At 43.8% G+C, this 12,315-nt stretch overlaps 1 protein-coding gene across 2 annotated transcripts in view; it reads right to left on the bottom strand.

The window, feature by feature from the left end:
- RNASET2 (ribonuclease T2) overlaps window positions 1-12,315 on the bottom strand; it is a 214,086-nt gene that overhangs the window by 91,204 nt on the left and 110,567 nt on the right. The window lies entirely within an intron of this gene.

Consider the following 12,315-nt stretch of genomic DNA (forward strand, 5'->3'; position numbering starts at 1 on the left):
TGTTTATGGGTGCACCCATGTTGGATCCAGTCACCTGATTTTCCTCCACCACTCAGAGCACTGCTACCAGACCACGTGACTGCATCATCCAATCCGTGCCAGACAAGGGTATAAGTATCCTGCACTGAATTCAGTGCCTGAACAACAGTTACTACCTGCGATGTAACAGGTTATGCTGTTGGATTCTCTCAGTTGCAGTTCTAGACTCCTGCTGGGCCCATTCCAGCTTTGCAAGTTCTCCTGCCGGTCCCAGTCCGTCTCTGCAAGTTCACCTGTCAGTGCAAGTCCGGCTCTGCAAGTTCACCTGTCAGTCCAAGTCCGGCTCTGCAAGTTCAGCTGCCGGTCCCAGTCCGGCTCTGCAAGTATACCCGCCGGTCCCAGTCCGGCTCTGCAAGTTCACCTGCCGGTCCCAGTCCGGCTCTGCAAGTTCACCAGCCGGTCCCAGTCCGGCTCTGCCAGTATACCTGCCGGTCCAGTTCAGTCTGATCACTGATGCTACCATCGCTTACAGAAGTTACATTACCCAGCTGCTCCTAACGGTTTCAGTCTGGTTCTGCAAGTTACTACAGTTGGATCAGCCGGGTTTCTCCTCGCTGCATCACAGCTATCCATTGCTGTCATTTATCACAAAAGGCAGTTTTCACTGCTACTCAAATCTGTAAGAGAGAGAGCTATATATAGTCTCCACCATTCCTGCTGAGATCACAGACTCCTGAAACAGGTAATTTTGTGACATCAGCCATGACACCTGTCTATCACAGGTCTACCAAAGCTTTAAACTGAACCCTACCTCACAGAATCTACTTGTATATACCAGGCTGCAAAAATTAAGTTTGATGAACTTTTACATAACATGGTGGAACCACTAATTATTATCAGTAAATTACTGCTTCCACAAATTTGTAAATAAAACTGGGCACTTATTATGTTTGCTTAGAGGATTTAGCCCCCCTATTGTTGTTCACCCCCTTAAGATGACTGATGGCGCCTTTACAATAATAAAACAAAATGACAGCGCTATAAAATCATATAAATGGAGAGAATAATAATAGTAAAACTATTTTTAATCACATGTAAAGGAAGATCTAGAATAAATCAAATAAGGTTTGAAATTTAAAATAATGAATCATAATTAGGACACTATCAACTATGCAAATTTCCTGAGCATACCAATGGACATCCTACATATAGGAATCACATGGACAGTTCAATGGAAGATTTTGGTTCCTAATCAGGCTAGTAATCCATCTTAAATTGATATTACCGACTCTGTGGTAGTTGAATATAGGATCCAATTAGCGATGGTCCAATTCAGCAGGAGTCCAGCACAAATGAATGGTGTTCCGGTCCTTCTACTGATTAAAACGATATGCCGCATGCCTATATTCTGTGTGCAACTGCGTTTAATCTGCATGTGAAATGCTTAGTTACAGTGTCAGTGGCTGTGACAGTGACGCAACAGAAAATAGGCATGCCGCATATCATTTTAATCAACAGCTTGCTCATTCTAATTGCATCGCTTTGTGAATAAGACGCATTTGAAGACAAAAAGTTGCACGAAAAGATGCTTGGCGCTACCAAGTCACGCACCAAGAAGAGTTGTTCAACATGCAAGGAAGTAGGATGTATGTGGATACATCTGTACAATGGATGAGGTGACTAAAGCTATTCAGCATCTCAAATCGACTAAGGCAGGGGTGGCCAAAACATCGATCGTTATCGACCGGTCGGCCATGGACACACGACAGGTCGATCGTGGTGGACATCCGAGAGCAGCCAGCAGAAGCCAATAAGAGTCAGGCAGATTCTTATTGGCTGCTGCACCCACAGCCGGCACAATGCGCTTAGCTGGTGCCAGGCTGAATAGCCACTGCCTACTCCATTTGCCAGGCACCCTCTGAGATTTTGTAACCAGCGGGCGCCCGGCAGCTCCTTCCCTGCAGAGGCTGCCGGAGCTCACTCCTGAGCTCCGCCTTCTGGCTCCCGCAGTGAGCACTATGGGAGAGATGTCATGACGAGGAGCAGTAGGACGGCGGTGGGTGCAAGAGCAGAGATTCAGGTATCGTGTTGCTTGTGTGTGTGTCTGTTTTTTGTGTAAGGGGCACTACTACTGGGGGCACTGTATAAGGGGTATTGTATAAGATGCACTACTGTGGGCACTGAATAAGAGGCACTGTGTAAGAGGCACTATTGGGGCACTGCATAAGAGGCACTACTACTTGGGACATTGCATAACGGGCACTACTTGGGACATTGCATAAGGGACACTACTGTGGGCATGGTGTAAAAGGGGCACTACTGTGTAGTCTCTTGCTGTGAGGTCACGCCCCATTTTTGCATGCCACAACCCCTTTTTCAGGCTCAGTAGATCACAAAAGGTTTTCGGCTTTAAAAGTAGATCACTGATTCCAAAAGTCTGGCCACCCATGGGCTAAAGCTTATGGGGCCCTTATGGTTTGAGTGGAGAAATTTACAACATTTTCTCTGCTAAATTCAGTAATGTATTGGTAAAAGTCTTTAACAACTTAAAAGTTATCCGCAAACAGAGAGGGACCTGTTCCATCCTGGCTCTTACCGACCCATATCTGTACTGAACCAAGACTACAAAAGGTATGCAGTCGGGAAGCAGATGGTCTAAATGCCGACCGTCGGCATTCCGACTGTAGGGTCTAATGACAGGCGTAGAAATCCCGATGCCTGTCATTTTACCTACGCTGGGAGCCCGACATCCCAATTCGAAGGTAAGCCCGGCACGGACAGCTGCAAGGGAGGGGGGCTTAGTTTAGGGGCTCCCGAGGGAGACTTAGGGTTAGGCAACCCCCGGGAGACTTCAGTTTAGGCTGCGGGGAAGGGGGAGTTAGAATTAGGCACTTGGGGGGGGAGGTTAGGGTTAGGCACCCCTAATGGCGGGTTGGGGGGGGGGGTAGGTTAGTTAGTACTTACCTTAGATGCTGTAGGGATCTTCACTGGTGCTGGTCTCCTGTCTTCATGTGTCCGGCGGTAAATCATACCGATCCCCTACAAAATTGTTAGCTAAGATATTGGCCAATAGATTGAAGGTGGTTCTCCCCTATATTTTCCACTCAACCCAAACGTGCCTCGTTTGGGGCAGTCATTCAGTGGTCAATGTCAGACATGTTCTTTCAGCCATTTACTCAATGACCAGACTGGATACTTCTCAAATGGGCCTACTGATGTCACTAGATGCCGAAAAGGCCTTTGGCCTTATTTCATGGGAACACCTTTTCTCCACCCTGTTCCACTTTGGGTTCCCGTACTCGTTCACCGACACCCTGAAGGTACTCCATAGCTCTCCCCAGACACAAGTAGCATGCAATGCGTAGCTTTTCTCTCCATTTCAGATAGAAAGAGGTACCAGGCAGGGTGCCCTTTATCCTCCCTTCTTTTCACTATTGCCTTAGAACCCCTAGCCATTGCTTTCTGCATTTCTACAACCTTTTAGGGTATTCAGATTGGCAATGTTGAGCTAAAGGTTGCATTATTCACAGAAGACATGTTGTTATTATTACTATTCAAACCTGACACCTCCTTCCCGGAGGTGCTGCAAATATTTAGCACCATATCTGAAGACAAGATCAACACTGACAAGTCTGAAGTGCTACGTCTTGGAGTCCAACACAACCCTTCCCAGCGGATCCCAGAATTGAACTTGCTTCAGCAAGTCTCTTCCCAATTTAAATATGTGGGGGCACAGATTACCTCCGACCTATCTCAAGTTTACTCTGCTAATTTTACCCCCTTTATAGAAGAAAGTGGCACTAGAGAACTGGAAATCGTCCCAATTTTTGTTTTGGGGCACAGCACAGTTCTAAAAAGTATTAACTTATGCATATGCTTCCAAAAAGTCTCCATAAAGTGGATATTGTTTTCACCGTCCCAAAAGATGTCCCACTTCCTATTGCAGGGGAAAAAAAAACCAAGATAGCACTACCTAAACTGACAGTGACTTGCCAATCTGTCGGACTGGGAGTACCTAATTTAACCTCATTTTCCTTATCTGTGTTCTTCCGCTATTGACTCCAAAACAGTAGCACTTTCACTGATTACAAACTAGACATTGCTATGTTTATGTCAAACCCCCTACTATTCTTGACCATATCTTCTTTCGAGATCTCTACTTTTCATAGCTAGTACTTATTAAAAGAAAAACTGGGCAGGTTCCCTAATATCTTCCCTTATATCTCTTTGTGTGACAATCCATCATTCTCCCCTTGTTATCTAACGCTAATTTTCTCCGCTGACATAGTGCCAATTCCAGCTACTGAAAAACCATTTCTTTATGTATCTGCAAACCTGTCACTACATTGCCCTTCTGCCCCCAATCACCTCCTCCCCAAATATACCTGTTCCTTTACCCACATTATTCAGTTTTACCTCCTCAAACCACTATAAGACAAAATACCTCTATACTAAACTTACGACCACTTTAACTGACTCATCCTTGAACAAATTGGTAGAGCCTTGCCAGAAAGATGTCCACACTATTTCCTCTCTTGGCGACCTATTTCTATATTACGATAAATCTATGAAAATGTACATAGCATATGTCTCCCCAATTCAACATAAACACATGATCTCCACGAAATCAGGTTCATGCCTCAAATGTCCCTACAATTACATTCCAGAATCTATAACTAATCAAGGATGACATGGCATATCCTCAGACCGACAACAAGACGACTGAAAGGAGAACTGAAATATCCAAAAGTGGTGCACTGATAAATTATTGTATTAAAATATAAAACTTTTATTATTAATAAATGAATAGTATAGTATTACATAATAATAAAGAAAACAGCGAAAATTAGTTAAAGAATAAAAGAATTGTCTCGTATGTAGCAGCGCTCTTGCAATTCCACCAGATGTCACATCAAACTTGTTTTCTGGTGTTCTTATATCTGTTTATTTTGTTTCTGTATTTCACACAAAATTAATAATCAGACCTCCTTAGCTTGTCAAAAAAAATAGTCATAATCCTAATAATTGTGCTTGTATTGTAACAGATAGTTTATAATAAAAGATTGTCACCAATTATTGAGTGATATGCCAAATTATTATTAATTGTGCTTGTATTTTTCATGTCACTGGCAAAAAAATAAAAAGTAGGTGTGCTCATACACTGGGTAGTAAATTTGCATATATATTTCCCATACACACTTTCACCGTCATTACAGAATACATATCTCTTTGGATAGAGAAAATTGTGATTTCTGAAAGAGTAACAACCTAAGTCTGACTCTAAGGAATAAATGGTCTATTTAAGGACATTAATATTGTCCGATATACAGTATAAGAAATTAGTACTCCCTATAAGAGAAACAGCCCTTTGTGAAAGCTACCTATGAATTATTAGTCAGACTGCCAGTTTAAAAATTAGGGATGGAACAGTCAAAGAAAACATTGGAAGTACCAATGTTTTTAACATAGAATCCAAAACATTATTTAGGTATAAACATTGGTTCCCTGGACTGATGTTTATGGGCAATTAAAGTGAACGATAACGATATTGTTATCGTTCAGTCGTCCACTTTATCGTCCATTTTTAACACCAAAACGATGAACGATAACGACAATGCGCGTTCCTGCGGGTCGTTCGTCATTATCGTTCATCGGGTAAACATACAGGCCAACCTGACGATATCGTCAGGTTGCTGCATGTTGAGGAATGGTGGAGAGAGCCCGGCGCTGAACGATATCGTTAATGATATCGTTCAGCGGGTGTGCTCAATGTCATGAACGACATTAAGCACATCCTGCCGGGGACACACTAGACAATATCACTCAGGGAGCATATCGTCTAGTGTGTACGCTCCTTAACTCCAGCATCTAAGCAGTGTTCATGAAGAGTGGCACCAGTGACAGTGAGCCAGGGGTGGGACTGTCCTATGTGCTGCAGCTGATTGGCTGACCAGAGTGTCTTTCACTCTGTTAGCCACCACCCCCAGCAACAGCATGCACGCAGCAGCAGTAGTTCAGACAGTGTTTTGTACTCTCTTCTTAAGTTGTGATTGACTATAAACAAGGAGAGAACCAGCTGGCAGCCCAAAGCAGTGACAGTACCACACAGTGTCACAAAAAAAAATTGGAAAAACAGGGAAAAACATTGGGGGAGAAATCTAGCAATGGTGATGAAACACTGGATCCTAAACATTGCAGGGTTAAACATCGAACATCGGAACCATCTGACCAATGTTTCCGATGAAACGTCAAATGATTCCCATCCCTAGTAAATCGATATATACGTGGTAGAATTGGGAATGTACCACTGGGTTCTTATGTACTGGACTTAAGACATATAGATTACGGTTGTCATTGGGATCATATGGAGATTCATGTATATCATTCTAAGAACACCCAAACTTATGGTTATAATTACTTTACGTAGCTGTCAATTTTGGTATGTTTTAACAATAATTTGGCATATCACTCAATAATCCGTGACAATCTTTTATTATAACCTGCACAATTATTAGGATTCTTACTATTTTTTGACCAGCTAAGGAGGTCTGATTATTAATTTGTGTGAAATTAATATTAATAAAAATTTGTGTAAAATACAAAACACCAGAAAATAAGTTTGATGTGACATCTGCTGGATTTGCAAGGGCGCTGCTACATAATTTTAACCACATACAGTACTTCATACTTTGACACAATTCTTCAAATTTTTTAACCAATTTTCACTGTTTTTCTGTATTATTATGTAATACTATTAATTTATTAACAATAAAAGTTATATTTTAATATAATAATTTTCCAGTGCACCACTTTTGGATATGTCAGTTCTCCTTTCTATCTTCTTGTTGTCGGTCTGGGGATATGCCATGCCATCCTTGATTAGTTGCAAGGATTGGTTTGCTTGGACACCAAGGGCCTGATTCTGCGTCGCACACAATGCCGATGATCACTAGTTGACCGATATTCTGCTACTGCATGTGGGCGAAAAAGCCTTACGCACAAAGGTGCATCTGCAATTGAGAAGCAGTCTCAAAAATTTACTGGAAATTTGCTGGGCGTTCCTGGGTGGTGACTACACAGACGCACGGAGATGGTCCATATTATGGGTGTTATGGTAGTGTCGCAGGCGCATTGTTGAAGTTGTAGCGTACACAGATACTTAAATCGCGGGTAGCTCTAAAGATGCCTGAAGGTGGTCAAAGTGTGCATCTCAATGCTTGCACATCAGGGGAAGGGCTGATACTAGGATTAGCATATAGTCACAGAGATAACGATGGCAAAAAGTGAAACGATCAAACTTGACTATCTAGAGTAAGTAAAAGTCGTAACAAGGTTTCCGTAGGTGAACCTGCGGAAGAATTTGTCGGCAGATAAGAACCACTTGGCCCATCTAGTCTGCCCCATTTTTAAACATTGTTACCTCAACCCTTATTGATCCTTACTTCTTCTGAAGGATATCCTTATGTCTATCCCATGCATGTTTACATTTCTCTACTGTCTTAGCCTCTACCACCTCTGATGGGAGGCTATTCCACTTGTCCACTACCCTTTCTGTGAAGTAATTTTTCCTCAAATTTCCCCTGAACCTACCACCCTCCAGTTTCAGAACATGTCCTCTTGTTCAAAGAAAGAGAAGTATTAGAAGAATGTCTCCTTCCTTTACCTTGTTAAAACCCTTTATATATAACCATCTTTGTATCCAATTCCATGCTTTCCAGTTTATTTAACAGTCTGCGATGTGGAATTACTCCAGTAGCTAGTGACTGGTTGAATCATTCTGTTAATGGTGTTACCAGCACCCCTTTAAGCTCTTTTAGTATCCTTGGATGTATCCCATCAGGCCCCATTGATTTATCCACTTTCAGTTTTGAGAGTTCTGTTAGGATCTTCTCCTCTGTAAATGTGCTTGTTCCTACCTCATTTTTCTGATTACACCTGCAACTTAACTGTGGCCCTCTCTCTCAGTAGTGAATACTGAATACAAATAATTATTAAGATGCTCAGCTATTACATTGTGTCCCTCAACAAGACTCCCTCTTTCTGTCTTTAGTCTTTTTATTCCACCTTTTGGTTTTCTCCTTTCGCTTATATACTTAAAAAAAAGTTTTGCCCCCTTTACCCACTGACTGTGCCATTTTCTCCTCAGCTTTTGCCTTTGCACATCTGATTAGCCTCCTTCTGTTTTACAAGATACACCTCTGTCTTCATTATTTTGTGTCTGCTTGTATTTCCTAAAGACCATCTTTTTTGCTTTCACAATACTTGCTACCTCTTTCCCAAACCACACTGGCTTCCTTTTCCTTGTGGTTTTCCTAACCCTTTTGATACAAATGTCTGTTGCCTTTAATATTGCACTTTTTACATTTTCCCACCTCTCCTGCACTCCTTTCATGTTCCTCCACTCTGCCAAAGATTTGCTTAAACATCTTCCCATCCCTGCAAAATCAGCCTTCCTAAAATCTAACACCTTTGCTTTTGTATGAGGTGAGTCAGTATCTGTCTTTATTCTGAACCATACTGCTTGATGATCACTGGATCCCAGGTTTTCACCCACTTTTACATTAGATATTCTGTCTCCATTTGTCAGTATTAAGTCTAATATTGCATCTTTCCAAGTGGGCTCCCTCACCAATTGCTGGAGGGAGGCTCCGTGCAATGAATTCAGGATGTCCCTACTTCTAGTGGAACTTGCCACAGACATCTCCCAGTTTATATCGGGTAGATTAAAATCTCCCATGATTATAACCTCTCCTTTTAATGCCATTTTAGTGATGTCCTGCAATAGTTTATTGTCCAGTTCCTCTTCCTGACCTGGTGGTCTGTAGATCACCCTTTAATACGAAGAATCACTTTCTCCCATTTCTATAGTTAGCCAAAGGGACTCGTTTTTTTCTTCAATACTATGTATTAACGTAGTATTTATGTTTTCCTTGACATACATTGCTACTCCTCCTATTCTTCCCATTCTGTCCTTCCTAAATAAAGTATATCCCGGTATAACTATGTCCCAGTCATGATTTTCATTGCACCATGACTCCTTAATAGCCACAATATCCAGATCATCCCTTGTCATTATTGCAATTAGCTCTGGGATTTTATTTCCTAAGCTCCTAGCATTTGCACACATTGCTCTCAGAGTTTTATTTGTTTGCTTATTTCTCCTGTTCCTAGGTATGTTCATCTCTCTGCCTATGTTTATTTGACTTTGTTCTGCATTATCTTCAGTTGCTGTGGATATAGCATTTGCAGCAGCATGTGACCCAGGATCAGCCCAAAAATCTCATCAGAGAGCACACATAAAAGGAGTAAATGAACAACATAAATAGAGATTGTGGCCTTTGTGACAAAGCAAATGTGCTCAAAGCATATTTCTTCTCAAAAGTATATTTGAGCCTATTCATGTCAGAGTTCAGCCGGGGATCGGCCGTCCCTTACCGTCCCACCGGCTTCCTCTGACTTCCCGGGCAGTCGGGCGGCTGGCGCGGCGACGTGGAAGGAGCTGAGCATTCACCCTGTAGTTGTGGTGTCAGGGGACCCGGTGAGCGGGGATCGCAGTTTCCGTCATGGGCACTGCCATGACACTTTCCCTATGTCAGTACTTCCTTCCCTGAGTGGCCCGGTTGGTCAGCTGACGCTGTGGGCCTATCAGCAGGCTTCCAGGGGTATATATCCGGCTCCTGTGCTCCAGGTAGTTGCCTGAACAATCATTGTCGCCACTAGTGTAACTAGAGGAGTCTCGTTCCAGGTTCCCGTGCTTCCAGTGTGTTTCTTCCAGAAGCTTCTAAGCTATCTCACCACAGTGCCTTTACTATCAACAGCCTGTGTGAAAGCTAACCTCCATCTCTCCACAGTGCCTTTACTAATCAACAGCCTGTGTGCAAGTTTAACCTCCATCTCTCCACAGTGCCTTTACTAAGCAACAGCCTGTGTGCAAGTTAACCCTCCATCTCACCACAGTGCTTTTACCATCACAGCCTGTGTGCAAGTTAATCCTTCATCTCATTGCAGAACTTTTACCATCACAGCCTGTTTGCAAGTTAACCCTTCATCTCATCACAGTGCTTTCACCATCACAGCCTGTGTGCAGGTTAACCCTTCATCTCATTGCACCCTAGTGCATGATCTCCGGCCGGCAATCCGGTATATACTTCGTGGGATATCCAGCTGTTACCTCAGACTACCAATAAATCTCCACACCTCTCTAGCCAGAACCTCAAGTGCCTTTCTCCAGCCAGAAGTTCTATCCCACTCCCCACGTGCCTATTCCAGGCATTACCCTTGGGCCACGGGTGTTTTGATTCTCTTTTCCCTGTAGGCCTTGGTCACCAAGTCAAAGGACCGCGACCTGCTTACAAGGAGCCGCTCAAGCCCATATCCCGCTTGGAGGGGTCACCGGCGAACACCTCCTTGTGAGTTAGACTCCGCACCATTGACTAGGTCTACCCAACGACCAAGACTTGTGGATGCGGAGATCATACGTCCAGGCCCCTTGCCTTCGCCTCCTCCCACAGCCTCAGACCTCGGCTTTCAACAACCCACCGCCCAGCGTGACAATTCACTCTTATCTCATTATGTGGGCAAATCAGTCTCACATATCCAACATCAAGCTTTCCCTGTACATTATTACTTTATGTCCCCTAAACGTCCCATTTCTGTACAGTCGGCACCTCCTACCATACCAGTATTTCTACCTGAAATACTTAATTTATGTTTTCAGCTACATTAATACTTTTAAAATACAATTTAAATAATTAGTTACTATAACTTGTGATTACATCAGGGACGTGCAGTCAGGGAAGACTCATAATGATAAAAATAATACAAAGATGATATTTATGACACAGAATTTGTGTTATAAATATCTGCTGTGCATTATTCTATTTCTGTAGACTAGAGTCCACTGTAAAAATCAGTCGGGAGGCAGCGAGAGTGCTGCCTCCACTGACAATAGAAAAGCAGAGGAAGCCCATTGAAAATATATGGGAAAGCGCCACCTTTACAAATGCCTCATTGACAGGGACGGGCTTTCAGCCCACATGAAAGCATGCCCTGGTCAGTCAGGCGTCAAGCAGATGTGATTGAACAGCGGATTCAGTGATGAATCCGCTGTCATGACCGCCACTGGGTGGGTAGAGGTGCAGGCGTTAGCAGCAGCAGGACTCGGCGGAGGTAGCTGGCAAGCCTGGATCCGAGAGCATCCAGTCCCTGCCAGCCATTCTGCAGAGTTCGGCAGCGGAGCCAATTTCAAAAATGGCACCTCAGAGTAATTTTTTAAATTCAAGATGGCCGCTGCTAGCCAATCACAGAATGAGACGTCATCGCCCCGCCCACTCGGCTGGCTTATATAAAAGTCAGCGCAAGGCAGCGGCTGGCAGTTTGTCGGCGGAGAAGGAGCGTGCAAGAGCTCCCGAAGACAGAAGACGCCAGAAGCCCTCAGGAGGTGGCGACCATGCAAAAGAGCTAAAACGCCGCCCCCCCAGGTGAAAACGCCGGAAGCCCTGGGGAAGGTGGTCGCCATGCAAAGGGCCCCCAGGTGAAGATGCCAGCAGGCCCTTATTGTCCGGGCATGTAGGCACTAGTGGTTTGCCAAGAGCCGGCATGCTGGGGCAGGCTTGCTGGGACCTGTAGGCCACCTGTAAAGAACAATGTTATACCACGAACTTCACACCCACCGCCACAAGGGGTGCAGGGCATAGCACTGGGCTTTCATCCCAGTGCTGGTTGTTGCTCGGGAGGGGGGACCCCATTTTAGTTTTTTGGGATCCCCACTTTCAGAGGAATTCCAGCCCTGGGCTGACTAGTTTAAGGGTGGTTAATGTGATGGCTGCTATGGTATTATACCCGTGGCTGGCTCAGCCTGGTGCCGGTTACTGTTATGTGAAGCCTACGCTTTTTTTTTTTTTCCTAACGGGGTGGGGGGGGGGGGTAATCAGCCAGCCATTCCCCAGCCATTGACTTCACTGCATGTCACTGGATTACACCTGTATCTTGCATCAACACGTTTTAACTAAAACAAAAATATACTGTTAATTTCTACAAATACACTAAATTGGGACAGAGTTTTAGGGGTAAATTTACTAAAGTGAGAGTTTTTAGAAGGGAGTTTTAGAAGAGATGTTGACAATACTGTAGCAACCAATCAGATTCTAACTACTATCTTCTAGAAGGTGCTATCTAAATGTTAAACATACATGCCTACCCTCCCGGTAGGCTCATGATCTTTCAGGTAACCCCCCCACACCCCTGGAAGGGCAAACACTTCTCCCACATTCTGCCCACTTCCTACTGAAGAATAAGGAGAATATTATCGGGTATCGCGGTTCTGAGCGTTGGGGG

The sequence above is a fragment of the Taudactylus pleione genome, unplaced genomic scaffold, assembly GCF_031769625.1.
Source record: "Taudactylus pleione unplaced genomic scaffold, aTauple2 ptg000275l, whole genome shotgun sequence".
NCBI lineage: Eukaryota > Metazoa > Chordata > Amphibia > Anura > Myobatrachidae > Taudactylus > Taudactylus pleione.